This window comes from Numida meleagris, chromosome 2, assembly GCF_002078875.1.
Source record: "Numida meleagris isolate 19003 breed g44 Domestic line chromosome 2, NumMel1.0, whole genome shotgun sequence".
Classification (NCBI taxonomy): Eukaryota; Metazoa; Chordata; class Aves; order Galliformes; family Numididae; genus Numida; species Numida meleagris.
In genome coordinates this window covers 1861521-1881189 of record NC_034410.1, presented here as the reverse complement: position 1 = coordinate 1881189, position 19669 = coordinate 1861521, and the positions used below count along the sequence as shown (strand labels likewise).

General features: G+C 40.6%; 1 long non-coding RNA gene across 1 annotated transcript; it reads right to left on the bottom strand.

Annotated features, from left to right (window-relative positions):
• On the bottom strand, window positions 274–6727 carry LOC110394638. Its single transcript, XR_002435767.1, has 4 exons — window positions 6122–6727; window positions 5300–5471; window positions 4416–4638; window positions 274–2350 (listed from the first exon to the last, which is right to left on the bottom strand). It is a non-coding gene; the product is annotated as an uncharacterized LOC110394638 (long non-coding RNA).

The following is a 19669-nucleotide window of genomic DNA, read 5'->3' as shown; positions in this document are numbered from 1 at the left end:
GTCTAAATGTCAAGAAACAGGCATTTCAGGAGTCAGGGAAACACAAGATGAGTCAATCCCCAAGGTGAAAGAATTCAGCCAGATTAATCAATTAAATCCACAGGGACTGGAAGACTCAGATTATTCCTATAACACACAACCAGACATGAAAAAAAAAATGCAATAACATTTATTGTGACTAAAAGAAAAGGTTAAAGATGAGCCACAAGGAAATTATGACACTGTCCATATTACCAAACCTGGAAATTTTATTGCAAGTCTTAAAACACTTGGTATCTTTCTTATAAGCCTAATATCTTGGTGGTAGAAGGAACTTGTGGTCTATTCTGGATAACTCTGGGAAAAAAGCAATGTCTCAAATTTCACAAAGCAGATGACTGTAAAAGAAGCATCCGTGTTGCTAAACAAAAATGAAAATGTTCTTCCAGTAGAAAACTCTGGTATTTTAGTTTCGATATTAGGAACAATTTATTCTCAGAAATAGTGGTGATGCACTGGCACAGACTGCCCAGGGAGGTGGTGGGGTCACTGCCCCCACACTCATACTCAAGCACTCTCCTTACTGTGTGTTCAGAGGCTCCAAGTAAGTCAGACAAAGCTGAAGATTAGGGAGCTCAGAGGTAGGTGATGAGCAGTGGGTGGGTGAATGCAAACAAAGGAACATCTCAGAAATTCAAATCAACGCGAACTGTACTGCAACAATATTAAGACGAAAGACAAAGGACCACTGGCTGATGCTTTACCGAAATCAGGGGCTGCATCATGCATTTCAAGGAACCCAGAAACATTGCTAGATATTAAGATTGAAAAAAGATCTTCCTTCTCCAAGTAGATGGGGGAAATTATGCCAAACTGATGATGATGCGAAAGACTGCTTGTCTGGGCAGTCCATATCAGACTACCTTCAGGAAGGGATCCTGCCACGTGGAGCTGAGAATTGCAGTCATCATGGTGTTTGCAGGCAATTTTTCCAGTCCAGCATGGATTCAATGTGGGTGTCCGCATTTCTATCTTATGTAAACCTCTCTCTGAATCTTGCTAATGGTTACAGGTGGTAGACATGAGTCACTTTTTGGCTTGCTCTATCCTGAGGTCAGAAACAAAAGCACAGTTGCCCTAGGAAAGGTAATTTCAAATGTATCACGATAAAATCTATTCTCATTTTTTTAGTCAGAGGGCTCTGAGAGTTCAAGGTCTCTGTTAATTCCCCCTACCTTTAACATTTCATTGGAAAATATGGAATGAGATCTCAAGCTCTCTGTAATTTCTGTACAACCAGGCCTTTGTGAGATGGACTACCCTCTAGAATCATTCTCTTTCTATATTGTTTATAAGAAGAATGCTTAGGGTGTTTGTTTGCTTTTTTATATGGCTTTTAAAGTTTTCATACTGCACAAAGCAGCTGTTAAAATGTCTGTCATAACCATTCTTGAGCTAGCCTATACTGTCAAAAGTGTCTGGAGATTTGCTTAATACTTCAGCACACAAGAGCACAAGGACAGTACAAGTCCTGTGCCATTACTATAATTGCATTTGTCACATGAAAGAAAAGGAGATGCCTTTGTTTACACAAATCTTAAGGTTTCTAAATTCTCATTGCAGCCAATTGAGATATAACCAGCAGAGTCTAGGGAGATGTTTACCTGGCCAAGTAAATTGGCTTAATTCATTTTCCTGTGGTGGAAACATCTACGACTATTTCAGATGCTTTGGGTAGCTGGGATGTCTGAATCAAGTTATTAGATGCATCCCATGACCTGTATGAAACCCGTGCTTTTAAAAGTAATGGCTGGACTTCTTTCTAGAAGCTGCATGCCAACTGAAAGGACAGAAGATAACCCTACATGGGCATATGAATAAACCTCATACAAATTGAACTGAAGAATTCTCTAAATTTTGTGCTTGTTTCTAGACATCCACATTTCTCTGCCTTAATATGAAACCGGAATCCCTGCTGAGAACCTAGGATTGAACCCTAGGAGTCCTTTTACACAAACCTCCCCAAGAATAACAGCCAGCAACCACCACACAGGCTTGCTTTTTGCAGCTACACCTGCATGATTTTCTCAAACCCTTCTGTTCGTGACCTGTACATAAAATGTAAACTCAGCTAAAAGCAGTTTGATTACTGTATTCTCTTCATATGTACCGCCTGATGCCAGTCTGATTAATAATGTCAGCAGAAGATATGCATTCAGAAAGTAGGTTTTTGTCATGACCTGGGATAGGGCTCCAGTTATTCCTCTGCAGATTGACTTTCTGAGACAGCACCCAGCTGGCTACATGTGATGATGTTCTGTTCCTTCTTAGTGCATGGCTCCAATTGCTGGATAGTGACGGAATCAAGGCCCTGGAAGATACGACAAAGATTTATTTTAGACAGGATGAGAACAAAGCTGTTCCCCTTGAAGTACTAGGAGAGCAACTTTATCAAGCATCTAAATTATTTTCAGCAGTGCTGCTGTCCCATCATGGCACTGGAATGTTGTCTTCCCTGCACTTTGTAGAGCCATCTTTCCCGAGTTCTCTTCTCATACCACTTTTCAGTAGCTTGTTTACTAGATTCTCTCTCATCCCTCTCAGCCTTGCTGTTGTTACACCATCTTCCTCACCTTCCCCCTTCATCACCATTTCATCATCATGCCCCATCATGGAGATATTTTTAAGAATGTAGACCAAGCAATTCATGCAGGGAGGGTGATGTGGGCCTTATTCAATCCTGCATTGATCTGCAGTTCTTCTAGACATGTAAGGTTGATTTGATATCTGCATTTTGTTCTTGCGGTGAAATCAGAAAGGATGCTCTAATGGCACCAGATTGCTCTCATGGACAAATGCATTGGGTCCCCTTTCTCAGCCTTGTCTACAGAGCAACTTAACTCAGTAGAAAGAGGGTAGATGTCATGTCTAAACCTTAGTTTGCTGCAGTTAAACAGTCACATCCATCCTCCTTTGTCTAAATACAGCATCTGACTACCTCATGGTAGTAGTTCGTCCACAACCTACAATCTTCTCCACTTTGAAGGAAAGGATAGCTTTGTATCAGTCTTCCTCTGAACATCATCTGAAATGGTTATGCCTGTACCTGGCTTTGACAGTCTGCATGAACTCTGTATTCTCCCCAGTACATGTTGCTGCTGTCTTTTTTATAGTTTCAGTGACTGTAGCTATGTTCTTCCAAACTCTTAGGACCAAGATTATCTTTCAGACTCATCAATTTGAAAATATTCCATGACTCAGTCTAGATCATCTTTACTCAGGAGGCCATCACAGTTACAGCAATCTGCAACAAATAATTCATTCTGAGAGGAAAATTCAGAGTATCATCCTATGGAATTTTCTGTGTATCTTTTCCTCTGTGTGAAGAAAAACACCAAATCATAAAATGGCATGCCAAGATTTTCCATCTAATTGGTGATAACCTACTGAAACATCTTTCAAGCCGTCTTTTTTTACTTCTAATCAATTGTCTGCTGGCTCTGCTGTAAATTACACTTGTATCATTACTGGCATTTCAGACACTAGTGCTTTAAACTTGCTTTGCTTTCATTTCCCATTCTCTCATCCTTACTATTTTAAGGGTAACCCTACCTCTTCAAGCTCTGATCCACCAAATCACTTAAGCAAGCCCTCGATCTTTAAAAAGTTCTTCACATGGCTGCATACTTTATTTAATAGAGATAGATTTAGGCAACTTAGAGAAAGGAAAACTCATGCTTAAAAATTTTGTTTAACCGATGTCTGAGAAAGGAAATTCTTCAGGGTCAAGAATGTCTTTTAGTCTGGGAGCACAGCACCATTGTTCTTAAGTTTGTAGCCTTGCAGCAACTTAAATGGTAACACGCTATTCTTACATTTCAGATACTGGAAACTGCCCCTCAGAAGGAAAAATGTCTGCTAACTAGGGATGCACAGCATGTTCTCTACAGTGTGGTTTGGGGCAGGGTCTAAATATCTCATCCTAGTGGATTGATTTATCTGGAAATTCAGCTCCACGTACCAATAACTCACTCTTAGCAGAGTTTATCCCAGACTAACTGCACCTCATATTCATCTTGCCACTTTCCTCCTTTGCATGATCCCCCAGTAAGTACAGAGATGTATGCATTCCTGCAGTGATATAAACGTACTCCATAGATGCTTGCTCTCCTCCACAAATAAGTAAAAATAACAATGAAAACTCTGACATGTATTGAAGCTTGGCGTGTTTTATTCTTGTTGCACTGAGAAGCTAATAGTACCATGAATGAAAAGACAGGTGGTAGCCTTGTTGACTTTTTGCTTTCATTTTTGGAGTCTTCAGTGATGTTTTTGGCATCCGTTTTGATCAAAAACACCAAAGTCGGTTTGTATCAAATCCCCTCCAGGAATGCCCAGATCCACATATTAGCTTAGATTTGCTTATTAGTTCATACCTTTGCACAGTGGGGGCTCAGGCTTTCATCTCAGCTGTTCTACTTCCTCATTATAGTGGGATTAGTCAAATCACATCAGCAAATGGATCTGCATTTCTGGTCCTCAGTAGTGTGAAAGCTTCATAAGGAAAAATTCTAGCATATAACTTTGAATCAGAAGACTTGCTTCTTGAATAGGAATTAACAAGGTCTGTGTGCACCTTGGCAGATCAGAATCCCAAGGCTGTAAAGAGTTTTAAAAAATAACAATAAGAGTAAAAATAATGATGATAATTAAAAAACATGATGTTTTTCTTTTCTGTTTGTACCATTTTCTCTGAGATTTTGTCTTGGGAGAACTGCAGAAGACTGTTGGCTTTGAACTGTATTTCTCAAGTCATATGTATCCTTTTAGAGGAAAGAACCTTCATCATCAATGTGTTGGTTGGGGCCTGCATAGGAATTTCCAGATGTGCAAATGACTTTTAGACAAATATAATTATGCTTTGGGAAATGGACTACATGATCTTTAAAGGTCTCTTCCAGCTTAAACGATTCTATGATGATTCAATGATGTTTGTGCTGTCACATGTACAAAATGGGGGACAGGTATTCTTTCTCCTTTATTTTGATTGTAATCTCCTTCAAGCTTTAAGAGTCAGCTCCTATTTTGAGTTAGTCAACAGTGAGAAATCTCTGTATCTGAGGCACAGCACTGAAAGGTGGTTATTGTACAGATAAGTAAGAAAATGAACCCTTTGATCCAAATGCAATTGCAGTTCTGCTCCATTTGAAAATGCTCCAACTATTCATCGTCAAATCAGGCCAGGTTTAAATTTGGTGATAATGCCTGTATCCAGGTCATCCCTTTCTATGTGAAGACTAAAATAAACGTAATATCAAACCTTGAAGTTCTGGCTTGCGAGAAGAGGAAATGACTCCATGGAATGAGACAAGGAAAATCCCTTCTGATGAAATCAACCCTGCATCAGTAGTTGCATTCAACTTTCCATCACTTCTGGAAGTTTCATAATTAGAACACAAACAACTCGATGTGGCTTGAACCTGGAATTTTGCCTATCGTTTTTCAGTATTACCAAAAGAGGGGAAGAAAAAAAAAAAAAAAAAAAAAGGAGGGAAAGAAAAACAGGGATTAGGAAGAAGTAGTTTTATTACTTTCAGAAAGCCTCACGAGGCTCCTTCAGCTTGGAGAGCTTTCAAACACTTTTCTGTAGCTCTTACGGAGCTGTAGCAGCCCGCTGGAGATGCAGAGTGCTGGGGAAGGGTGAGATGCTCGTATTTTTCCCACCTATTGGCTCAGGATGAGGTAACTCACCCCACTAAGAACAACATTGGCTTTTCTAGGTGGCCCCTGTCAAGTGTGACTGCCGCTCTCCCTCGTACCTCACGCTGAGTTTTATGTCCAAAGAATTAAAACAGTGAGCCTGACTCATTCGTCCAAGCTACTGCAGGTCTGGGGAGAACAAAACCCCATCAGTCTCAGCACCGGGTGCCGATAGCGTGGCAGAGCCAACCGCCTCAGCCCAGTTTGTGAGACCTCACTTCTTCTCCTTGCTGTTGTGTTTCTGTAAGCATCCCCCTCGCTCCCATTCCCCCTTCACAGCTCTGTGTTTAAATGAGTCCTTCTTCGATGAAGAGAGAGACTCCTGTTCGCTGCCTGGACAAGCCCCATGAGCTTCACTAAGTCATTCACGAGTGTCACTTACCCCGCATGGGTGGCCTTGAAGCAAGCAACCAGCAGCACCAGGCAATGTGCATTAGGCAGCAGTTCGATAATCCCTCCTTTTTCCTTCATCCCCTTCCCTCTCTGTCACTCTGGGCCCCTTCTGCTGGCCCAAGCCCTAGCAAAATTAACGTGTTTCTGTGGACCATTCCTCTCAGCACAGTAACCACATTCTCTTGCTCTCTCGTTTCATCTGCATCTCTCTTCTGGCTGCAGTTATAATCCGTTGGGTAGGAATGGGAGAGACTGTGGCTTTGAATTCTTTGGCTCGTTCAACCTACTGCCTGGAAACCTCTTGCCAACACATCTCACGTCTGTCTTTCATGCTGTAAAATGACAGTCCCAAAGGCTGGCAGTCTGCTCAGCCAAAGAAGGACGGCAGCACATGAATCAGCATCTCTGTAGGATCTCCTGAGAAAGGAGATACCACACACGTCCCCGTGGATGGCACACAGTAACAGCTTGTTATCTCTGCTGTAATTTAGTGTGTGGCAGCTGGCTCCCAAAAGTCATATCCATATCCAGCTGCATTGGTCTTTCTCACAAAGTGTGTCTCCTGTGATTAGGAGTCAACGCAGACCCTCAAATCATTAAGGCACGAAACAGGATGATGTTGAGGGGGATGAAGACAAGACCAATTAAGTGCAATTTCCAAAAAAAAAGATAAAAATGAACCATCTTCTTGTGGGTTCGTGGAAAATGGCAAACTTGGCTAAACAGACGTACCTCATACCTCAGCTTCTCCAGTCATTTTTTTAATCAGTACTCACTGAAGAAAATCATAGAATCACTGAAACACAGAATCACAGTGTCATAGAATCATGGTGTCATAGAATCATAAAATGGCTTGGGTTGGAAGGGATCTTAAAAATCATGCAGTCCCAACCTCCTCCCATAGGCAGAGTTGCCACCCACCAGCTCAGGCTGCCCAGGGTCCCATCCATGGCCTTGAGCACCTCCAGAGGTGGAGCACCCACAGTTTCTCTGGGTATCCTATTCCAATGCCAGACAAAAATGAAATGTCCTTTAGAGCAGGGATGGGTTTCCTATGTAGATGTCCACATCAAACATGAGCAGAATCATAGAATATCCCAAGCTGGAAAGGAACCAAAAGGATAATTGAGTCCAGCTCCTAAGTACTCTGAGCACTATTGTCATTCAGAGTAAATAATAGAATCCTGACATGCTGTGCTTTCTATGCAGAATTGATTCCTTCTTCTCTGGAGCAAACACAGGTACATATCCAGTCTCTGTGCTAAGTGCTCTTTATTCAAATAGGAGAGATAGTTGCATCCCGCAGATCTTCTTATATAACAGGCAAGCCAGATCAGACACAGGAAGAGAGATTATTCTGTTCAGTTGAGAATGAAGAAAAGAGGCAGAAAGAAATTACATGTGAGTTGACTAAGAGACTGGATGAGATGAGGCAAGATGACTGAAGTCATAGAGTACATCTCTAGTACAGCTGCTGTCTGAAGCCATACTCCCTAAACTCCAAGTCTACGTTCTATATTCTTCCTTGAAAAGTCTATGACCATTGCTCTTTCTGTTGGTATGGTCATGTGGAATTCGAAAGTTCCGGAGGTCTTTTCTGGAATGTATTGTATGTTTCAAAGCTATGTAATAATGAGAAAGAAAAGGACACTTAATATTCCATGGAATTGGATTCTTTTTGCAACAGAATTAATGATATTCCATGTCACAAGCATTTTCATTTTTCTGTGTGCTGTGTATAGACACATGTAAGTAAAAGCACATACCCATAATATAAAACTTCATCCACACTCTTTGATAATTGTCTCCTATTACTTAATGATCCTCTAGTCTTTTACTCAAGTAAAACTTTGGTTAACAGTTGAACAGCTAGATTTTACAGTCTTTATTTATATAGGTCCAATAGCACCAGTTGTCCTCTATGTGCTCTAACAAAACCCATAATCTCATTCACTTTGGTTCAGTTATATTTATTTATATCTACGTGAACACACAGTATACGTCCATGTATGTAATTAGAAATTATAATAATAATAAATATATATGATTTTGGGCGAACAGTTTAAGTTGAAAAGAAGCCTCAGAAATTATCTTAATGATTTAATATCCACAAAAATAATGCCATTCTCAAGTGTTTTAATTGCTCAGAAGCTTATGATGCAACCAAATTAACTGCATAAACTCTGTAATTGCATTCACTTTCCTTCTCCTTTTTCCTCCTTCCTTTCTCCTTTTTTCACTTTCCCTTCCCTTCCCTTCCCTTCCCTTCCCTTCCCTTCCCTTCCCCTCCCTTCCTTTCCTTTTCAATTGCAACTGGGCATCATAAACACGACTCAGAATTATGGACAGCAGTCTAGATCTAGCAGCTAGAAAATCGATAGAGTGGAGGCAAATATCAGTATTGAAACCTGCCAGATCAGAATGAATAAATAAATAAATATTAGAAATAAATTAATTAAAACTGGAAGGAGGAACCGGAGTTGGTATGTTAAGGGATGGGGACGGGAATGGTCAATGGAGCAGCAGCATGTAGGGAGGATGGATTCAGCTAAGCATTGTCTAGGGATACAAGGACACGCAGAATAATTGACGTTACTGAAACACATATCACTCCCAGTGTCTCCTCCCTCTGCCTCCAGCCAATACCTCTGCAGCTTGCTGAGAAGAGGTTGCTTTGCTTGAGTTAGGAGTGACAACACCACTCTCTGGAGATTCCTCCGGTTTGTAGCAAATCCCAGGGCGATATGTGTGGCTGCTTATGAAGATACGTGCTAAAATTTACTCTTTGTTCTGCCATCTTTTTTTTATAATTCACAGAAAATGGCACTGCAATTAGAACATGCTAATGGTTTTAAGATCAAGCTGTTGCTCATTAGAAATAGCCAAGATGAAGACAGCCTACAAACTCTTCCAGTAGTCCCTCCAGACATGTGCCTGATGCAGTCTTCAATTGCATATCCTGATGATATTTTGCCCATGAGACTTTTTCCTCAGCAAGAACACTGGGTGCAAGTCTCCAGCTGAAAGTGAGCAATTACTACATGAGACTGCCAACTTCACCACCATGTCTGCTGCTGAAATAGGGAGGTGTTTCCATAAATTGGGCCCTGACTTCAGGATCATACTCTGCTTCGTGGCTGCTGGATGACTGTTGCAAACTTCACCCAAGTGGTCACCCATGGAATTTTTCTTGTGATCTGACTTGAATTATAGAATCATAGAATTACTTAGGTTGGAAAAGACCTACAAGATCATCCAGTCCAACCATCCACCCACCACCAATAACCTCACTAAACCATGTCTCTCAACACAACATCTAAGCGTTTCTTGAACACCTTCAGGGATGGTGACTCAACCACCTCCCCGGGCAGCCCATTCCAGTGCCTGACCACTCTTTCAGAAAAGTAGTAAGTAGCTGAGTTTCAGGGAAACGCAGAAGGAGCGCGCAGTCGGTCCTGATGACCTTCCCGAAATCCCTGCCATTCTTAGTGAAGTATGGAGCACATCCAGCTGCAACTGGAATAAAAGGAAGCCGTTCTTCAAATAAATGAGCTGGGATGTATGTACTTCGGTCCCTCTGGGAGACCATTCATCTTGTCCCAAGGTACTCATCCAAGGCACTGTTGAATGAAGCACCTCTGAATGCACTTGCTTTTCCCCACTGACAATAAGAAAGTGAGTAGCTCAGACAAAACATATTTGCTTTTAGATAAATAAAGTTAGTTGAGATTAACAGCGCTCTAACATTTGCCAAATCAGGCACCCAAAGCTCAACCTGTGCACCAAAATAAGTGGACACCTTTAATCTTAATCTTGACTTATTTACCAGGTTCTTGTTAGTAAAATAATGCCCCCATCTCAGAGGGATATTTTGAAGATGATTAACAGTGGAAAAGCACTTAGGAATGTCAAAAAAAAAAAAAAAAGCCTAGGAGGAAATGAACAGTTCTGTCTTTAGGAGCAGCCTTTGAACTATGGACAGAAAATACATTGTGGAAGCAACTACTGCACAATAAAGCTAACTCTGTAACAAATTACTGCCTGCTATCAGAGCACGGTTCTCACCATGGGAGGTACCCATTTACAAATGGAAGGCTACCAGATCAGTAAGTTGCAAGATAACATGTAGTAAAAGGGAGAAAGGTAAGGTTTCACAAGGAACTTTTATTTTGCCTTATCTTAATTACTGAGAAGTTCACTTTGCAACCGTACTCCCATTGATGCTCTTCCACATAGATTTGTGTGTGTGCATTGGTCTGAGTCTACCCTGCGTAACAAAGTAGGAATAAGTACAGGAAGAGAGAAATGAAAAAATATTCTCAACTCCTTCAGCTTCTGGATACTTTTCCTTCTTCACAGGGAATAAAACGTTAAAAGTGTATAATTTACCAAAATGAGCAAAATAAGGAAAATAAAGACCTTATAAATTTAATTGTGGTTAAGATATATCCAGAAGAAAGGTTTAAAATATGGTTAATAAAAGAGGATTAATTTACCTCAAATTTTTCAGTCAGTACTGAAAATGTATATCACTGTCAGTATAGAGATTTTTGATCGAGTACCTTGTTTTCTTATGCATATATTTATGTACGTATACGTATACACTCTCAAAAAGTTCAGGTTTAACTACATAAAGCCTGGAATTCCAATGCGGATGTGAATAATCCCGTCCCCCAAATACTAGGAATAAAGACAAGTAATAAACGAGAGAATTAATAGCAAGTGCACTTATTGTCATGGAAACCCAGCCAAAACAAATAAGAGGAGGTTCTGATTCCCAGAATTCACACATGCCAATACAATTATTCTGCGGCGCTACCCATAGCCCCAGCGATCCCATGCACGTAGCATGCCTACACAGCAGTGATATTCCTCTCCCTATGAGCGCTGCGAACTCTCTTCTGCTTTTCAACCTCCACTGAGGTAATATCGGCCGGAGTATTAATAATAGCGGTTGTCTAAATTTGGAGCTGGAGGGCCAGGGTAGAAGGCTGGGTGGGAACGGGGCGATTTCAGTTTGTTTTGTCCTGTTTCTATGCTCGCACGCGTATTTGTCTCAGACTGCCTGAATGTTGCCATAGTGACCTTTGATAAATCCACGTTATGGATGCTGTGAAATATAAAGCCGTGCCACATTTCAGGGAGTGTAAGTTCAGGGAATGAAGCAGGGGGCTGGGAGCTTCTGAAGAGTGTTGGTCAGACTCAGTGCTCTCACCCATCCAAAGGATAAATGATTGTCTCTTAATTAAAAATGTATGCAGGCTAGCCTAGAAATTAATTCAGCTTTTGAGGAAATTGTGCAAGAAAATTTGTAGCACGGCCAAAGCAGTAGGCTGTTCTTGATCCCCCTATACCACTTACATTTATTTCCTATAAATAAAAAGGCCAACTGTTCCCCACTGTCACCATTATTTGTGAGTGTTTGTCAATTCAGGAGAGAAAAGAGAACAGAGACAGATCATTCTTGCTTACGTTGCACTAATCTTCACTACTGAAACTGAAATAAACTTTCTACCAAGTGCTTCAGTCCTGTGGCAACACCTCTAGGAACTCTACCTCCACCTGGGAGATATCAGTTGTGCACATCTGTATCCTGAAGACAAAAACTTCATGTTTACAGGTGATGCTTAAATTGAATGCTCAATTCAAGCAAAATAGACCGTGAATAGAAATAGCTAGTTCCCTAGGTGACTTACTCTATCTTAGGTTTTAGACACTTCACCCAGTGGTAAGGGCACTTGGTCTTGAAATTCTCTGTCCCTCTGCCACAAAAAGGTCAAAGTCTGCACTCAACCTGCCTGGTTTTCTAGGAGAATCACCACAAAACCTTTCTGAAGAGCTTTCTCATTCCTCTCTATAGTCAGTGCAGAGAGACTGCCACTTTGGAGGACAGTCTATCCTAGCTCCCATAAACCGCCATCCAAGAATGGGATGTATGCTCCACACATGTCTTTCCAGAGATGAGAGGCTGAGCCCTGATGATTAACTTAGATTAAGTGCTGAGGGTAGAACTAATCTCCCTTAACTGTAGCCATTTAACTCTTAAGCCCCTGCTTTAAGCCAGGTTTCCTGCTTTTATCAGTGAAAGGTCACTTGAGAGGGCATCTCTTGGTGTCTGTTTTAGACAATTATCTAAGGATGGATGAATCCAACAGAGAAGTCTGTGACAACAGGGGAAGTACCGAGTTATGGACACCCTAACAAAGGCTACCACTATCATTTTCTTCTTTATTAATACGATTAGATACAGCCTAAACATCTAATGTTTCCAAAATACTGTGAAACTGGCCAAAGCGTCTCTCTAGAACCTCCTTCCACTCCAGCTGCATGAGCCTCCACATCTGTGTTAATTTCTGACTCTTTTCAACTTCTTTTCATGTCTGCCCATCTTCTGTCGTGGACCTTCTGCTCCCAGGATGACAGCAACAGCAAAGATGCTCAGCCAGCCAGCCGACCTCTTTGGAGGGCTCTCCAGTCTGGTTGTGCTCAGCCTGGCACTGCAAAGCTTTCTCATCCAGCAGTGGAGCTGGCAGTGACCAGATGCACACACCAGCATTCCCCTTAGCCTCACAACTACAGGTTAGACCACAAGTGAAACTGCACATCTCTTGTGCTGTTTTGGAAGACCGATGATCTTCCACTGAATCTGGATTCACTGGGCTGTCCCAGTGAATAAGGTGGTCTTCAAATCCCTCAGCCGGACAAATCAAGATGACCAGGCTCCCTCTATAGTCAATGAAAAGAACAAAAACCCCTGAATAGGGAGATTGAAGCAAAGGTTGTATAGCCCATATGATTTGCCTTCTAGTTAACACTGCCAGAAAGTAATCAGTCCCATCCCTTAGTGTTTGAGATACAGTATGTCCTGGAGCTGTTTCTTAGTCTTCCATTCGCTATAGGTAGACATAGAACTGTTAACAAAAGCGAGGAACTTTTTGGTTTTCTTTATAAAAATTAGGTGAAATTAATCTCATTTTTTGATACTGACGTGAAAAATAATGATTTTGGTGGCATCTTAGGGTCAAGATCAGACTTCCATTACCTCAGATTCCATTTTCCTCTATGGTCAGCAACAGGAGGATATTATTACATTAACAGTAGGCTGAAAGCATGTTATTCACTCTTCACTTAAACATTACAAGGACACCCAAGCTAAGCTAATGCTCCAGGTTCCCACCATGATCAAGTTAAATGAACTATATGTGATGTCCATGCTGCTCTCTTCTTAGTTTCTTCTTAGTTTTTTTTTTTTCTCTGTCATCTTTTCTTATCTTGCATCTCAAGAAAATGGTATTTACGATATCAGGCTGTACATTTATACATGACCATGTAGCACTTCAAAGAATTGTTTAAACATGTAAGTCAGTTTTAATCAATTTTTTTTTGAAAATATGAGGGCATTCTATTAATTTTGTAGGTGTTTAACAGCAGTAAGTGTTTAAATGGAAAACAGAGATCCTGATTCCTTACTGCAAGCCAGATAGCCAGCTAAAAGCAAGAGACATCCTGTATGTCTCAGCTGCAGACGATCTTCATTCACAGCCTAACTGCCCTCCATTACAAAGAAATTAGGCCTCACAACCATACCGGTGACAAATCAGAGGACTGAGGATGGGATGGAAGTGAATGTTGGTATGTTTGGAAGAATTCAGAAAACGGTAAGAATGAGCCAAAGCCTGGAAATCCTACATGGCGTTGAGACACTAAGAAAGCTCTCACTGTTCAGCTAAACATAGAGAAGGTTAAGGTGTGTCTGAGTCACTGTCTCTCAAAATTTCTTATAATGGAGAGCTTTATAATGTAGCAGACTTAAAAAAAAAGGTTGGCCTCTAGTTATGCCAGGCTGGAAAAATGAAACATAAGTTTCCTGTAGCAAAGGTAACTAGAAATCGAGATGCCTCTCAAAGGAAATCGTGGCTTTCCCATTGCAAAAGGGGTTTAAGTGGAAATCAACCGCTTTTCTATGAAAGGCTCCAAGTGAAGCACCAAGGAGGCACCAACCCCTCACCCAAATTATCCTCTTATACGAATAGCAAGGGGTCAAAACAGCTAATTGCAACACCATTTTCTTGCCTTCGACTCTATGCCGCCAGAAATCAGAAGCAGAGCGTTCTGTCTAGCCGGCACCAGGACACTAGGTGGCTCACAAACCACAAACCACACTCATACACTCACCAGCGTGCACCCACACGCACACACTCGTTGTGAGCTGTTGTAGGGCTGTAAACCTTGGAGAACCCATCCATCAGTGCTCTGCGTGGTACTGCCAGGGATATTGCCCATTACACGATTTGTACATATTTAGGCTTAGCCAATCTAAGCTGATTGCAGGTACTTAAAATTGCTTTTGTGCCATGAACACTTAACGCTAAACCTCTTTTAATTTGCACCGTGCTACTCAGAGAGATCATATCATTCTTCTGTGCAATGTAAATTCCCAATCTGGCAATCCTAGCCTGACTGGGTATTTTTTTTTTTTTTAACAATAATTAAAAAAAAGAAATTTAATAAGGATTTGGGTTTCTTTATTGAGCTTTTATTGTCCAGTCCTGTAATTGAATCACTCTGCTGTGACAGCGCGACTGGGGCAGTTATTAGCAAACACTATAAACAATGGACTTGATCCCTTTATGAAAAATCATTGTAGGGGGAATAATTAATCTGGGCTAAAAAAAAAAAAAAAATGAAGCTCTAGGGAAAAAAAAAATACAATTACAGATTGCAAATACTTACAACTGTTCCAGTGCTTTCCCATTCCTTCCTCCCTCTACTGCACTTCTGCCGCCACTCAGCTGCTCAAAACGCTTTTTGTCCTCTGTGCCCCGACTCTCTGCGAGAAAGTTTGTTTGCAAATAGTCAACAGGGAGAAAATGTCATCTACGGAGCAAAGCCTCTTCCCTGAGACATCCATGCTGTCAGTGCTTCTGTTGGTAGGTGATTGGATTTCTGGTGGGAAGCCACCACATGACAGGTGTTAAGGAGAGGAGAATGGGGTTCATCACGTGGGGTTGACATTCAATTTGGACATCTCCATTGAAGCTAGCCATCCTGGGCTCCTTTTGTAATGAGCCAGGTTCTAGTCCAAAGTATCAGTAGTGTAGTGGGCGTAATTCAACCCATTCAAATGCAGAAAACTAAACGAGCCAGCTGATGTTCCCTAATCACACTGCTGTGCATAAGCATATTTTCCACTCTCTATGACAGAGCCAAAAACAAGCTTCTTAGCTGACGTCAACATGGTAGTAGTATAAATGTGCTTGAAATGAACATGGAATTTTTATTGGCATCAGTTTTCCAACTACTGCATTTTCTTTTGGGACTTCTTTTTTACAATGAAAAAAAAAATAGAGATGGGTGAATGATCATTTCCATTGGAAAAACAGGTAAATGTTCTGATGTTTCTATACACAGGGAGTTAAACAAGTCCACGACCCATAAAGATTATATTGCCAGCTTTGGAAGTCTCTATACTTTTTCACCTGTGTTCTCTACTCAATTCATAATTCATTTAGTGCAAAGTCTGTTTCTTATTGTTCATTTATATCAGTCCTTGTATACAACAGGACCTGAATCTCAGCTGTTGTCACGTAGCACTATTGCTGTAGCAAACATTAATCAGAATAATAAATAACTGATCAAGGCTGTGATGATAGTGAGGTTACAGAAATATTGGTTAATACGCTATCATAACTGTTCTAAATGAGAACTTTAACCCAGAATCCACAGAAATTAGTAGAAATATGAGGGAGCTTTTGATAGTATTTAGATCATCTTCCAGTTGGCCTTGCATAGCCAACACCAACACATTTGTCTATTTGTGGGCATTAAAAATAGGGCTGAATTCAGTATAAGAAACCTATAAGGAAAAAGCTAATGTCCAAATATGGAAGAAAAGGGATTTCTGCATGACAAATGAGCATGAAAATCAGGCAAAGAAACAGAGGCAGAATTATGACAAGCTTTATGATGATGTTATGGAACATCAGCAGCCTGTATTCTGGCCGTAAGTAACGGAACAAGTAAGGGAGTAAGACTCATTTTAATCAAGACTTGGAAGTCGGGACTTGATTTTGGAAAAGATGGAGGACTGGGTGATTATGATCAGAAGCTGCAGAGATGATGACTGCTGGTAGAAAGGATTAACTCTAGAAACAGTAATGGAAAGTCAAATTCCAGTTCTATGATGAAAAGGAAGTGGAAAGAATTCACATTTTTTCTTACTGCAGGAGTTGTGATGCATCAAAAAAGATGGATCATTTGAAGGCAAGGATTTCAAGGTATATGGTAGATCTATGGTAGTTATGACAGAAATATGAAGAGGAAAATAAACATTTTTATATGAAATAATGAGAAGCCAAATAGATTGATTTTGCTAATTTTAGTTTTAATCCAGTAAGGAAGAAGATTTTGGACAGAATGACACAGTGGCAAAAATAGGATGACAGAAGGAGAAGATGTGGTCATGCTGGAGATTGAAGGAAAAATACAGGCAAAAAGATGCAGAGGGTAACACCAGAATTTAGGTAAAACACACCTAAGGAAAGGACAATGAACACACTAAGAAATAATATATAATTAAATTAAAAGGTGAACAAGTTTCAAACACTTTGTCTGGAAAAAAAGCCCAGGACTCTATAAAAAGCAACCCCAGCCATTCTTCTTACTCTCCCTGGCAGCACTTTCAATGAGATTTGGCCATGGGAAAAGGGTAGGAGGAATTGCAAACTTCCACTCCATAACCGGGGTCCATAGAGGAGCACAGGCGCGTAGTAGCACAGAAGGAGGAGAGTTGCAAGCTGCAGAAAGGGAAGTGTGATTGCATATAAGGAACATTTCTTGGGTATGTGGAACAATTTGCCCAAAACTCAACTGGACAAGGGCAAAATCTAACTTTGGTTATAGACTTTTTGTGAACAAAAGATTAAACTGAGAATCTCTCAAGGTCCCTTTTACACTAGGAACATTTGTGATTTTATTACGTTATGAGAAAGCAATGGCACTTTCAAAGCCTCTGGCTAAACAGTCTTCAGCACTGGAGGATTAGCTTCTAATTGGTTTCTGATTGGTGCAAATTCATTTGTCCATTGGGATAAAAGGTTTGCTGAAAGCATACCCCTAGTGATTAGAATACGCACATGTTTGTAGAGAGCTGGAGAAGTAAATGGAAAAGCACAATGAAAGTGAGAAAGAAGTCTGCTGACCTTGTGTAATGAGCCTTAAATCAAGAATTACCTGAAAACTTCCACTGATATCAAGGAGGACTGCTTTTCACTCTGCATTATACTTGCATTTCAATGAGCTATTAATGACTATATGGAGAAAAAAAATGCCACCTCTCTCTGGGATGAACTATCTGACTAGTCACTATTTTGAACTGCAATATGTATATTTGAGCTGTGATACACACACATGCCAGGCATTTTTCCTGTGTAATGCATAGAAAAAAAAATATTAAGCCAATTAAATTAATGTGATGAAATTTAAAAGTTGATCTGGGTGTTTCTATGGTCACAGACCTCTGTTTATAAGTTTGGTCTTCCCCCAGCAGTTAAAAGAGGAGCCTGGTGACCAATAAGAAAGCAAGAGCTCATTCTCCACATTCCATTAGCTTCATAATTCCACATTAAATGATGGGTGCAGTGCCATATGTTGAAGTCTGATATGAAGAAGAAAGGAAAAAATTAATAATATATTCATACTCATGCACATATGCACATGTACACAATTAAATACACGTGTATGTATAAAATGTGTGTTTGTGTGTGTATATACAAATTAAGCATATATATGTATATATATCACATGATTAACCAGTCTGGTTTCCTTCAGGAAATGGCACGTATTGATGAAGTGAGGCAAAAATGTTGTTAACCTTTTCGATGATTCTTCGTGCTGTTAAGATTTCCTTTGGTCTGGATTTGGGTTTGAGATTTTTATTTTCAGTTTAACTGAATGGATAGCCTCACTGCAATTCTAATTTTCTGGAGTCAGCCTGGAAACCGCAATGCAAAATTCTTTCCAGGCGCTGTGACTTTCAACACGTAACCTAAATAACAATACTGTTTTTACCTAATGGCCTAAACATCTTCAGCATTAAATGAGGGATAAATTCATCGTGAGGTCAAAAGTTAAGAACTCTTAAATAAAAGAGTAGCAAGAATATGCATGTGAAAGACAGCGATAATATGATTTCCAGGCATCCATTTTCTTTTCAAATTATACCTCAGAAATCTCTGAGCTTTTGCTATTGGAATTTCAAGTTTATCTCAAAAACACAAACCAGAAAGCTCCAGGTATTCGTCTCTTCTGCCTTTTTCTGATTCTTCTGTCTGAACGTGAAAGGACATCATTGAACTCCCTCAAGCTAAAAATTGCCTCCTTGTTACTAATATTACAGCAGTGTCAAGGAGCTCTCAAAAAAATATTATCTTACTTCCCGTAGAGAAACAAGGAGCAAAACTGCTTTGCTCGGAGAAATGCGAAGCATCTCTAAAACTGAATGCAGGTCTTTGAATTCCAATTCAGAGAGAATTTGAACAACAGCTAAGACGGTTCAAATGCAAAGGTGATGTCTACAGCCCTGGTTCATTAGCGTTTATGATATAAATTGATTGTTACTCTCTGGGGGTGAATTTTAGTTTTCACACAAGTTCCGGATGTTTCCAATAAAAATGCCACTCTGTACAGCGAGCCAAAAACTTTCTACCAAAGGCAGCACATCTCATGGACGTGTTTAAAACTAAACCCGAGTTCTTGTTTTTGGGGAGTACGATTCTGAAAACCCTCCTGATGCTCAGCCATGTCCTTTTTATTCTGTAGTGATTCATTTCCTTGGTGAATGTCATTAATGTAGAGAAGTTTGTCAGTTGGTCTGAAATTAGTGATCCTGATGTGAAGGGAGAAACTGAGTCTCAGACGTTTCTCCCATTTCCAGCTCTGGCAATGACCATCCGTGTAATTGTCACCATGCCATGTCAACTCTGAGCCCACTTCTCCCTCGCAGTCTGCCTTGACCACCACCCATCCATCATGGGGTGTGTTGTGATTATCCAGAGTGCACTGATTTAAGTGGACGGCGATCTATATGCTACCTTAATGCATGCAATTTCTTATTAGGGCTTGGACATGAAAATGGGGACAGGCTGAGTCATTAGTTGGCTGGGAATTAGGTCTTTTCCCTAACAGGCTCAATCACTACTGCTCCGGGAAGTGGTGGTGGTAATTCAGGAGGTGTTGCTTTTTCCAGAGCCTATGTCTGTGCTGCTTTATTTTTACCCTCAAGCTCCCTGCTATTGCCTGGACACATCACTGTTGAGGTCTTCACAGCTGGGAAGTCACTCAGAATCAAAGCGCCCTGTAGTCTTGTGGGGAGAAGGAATGAGGGATCTTTTCCAAAGAAGGTCAAAGGACCACAATCAATGCTATCATATTTCTTTTTTTCCATGGGACTAGCAGTGCATCGACAATTACTCTGCTCTCTCTTGCAATGCCCCAAGTGACCAATGGAGAATATGGTGAGAGCAGAGGAGCTAATAAG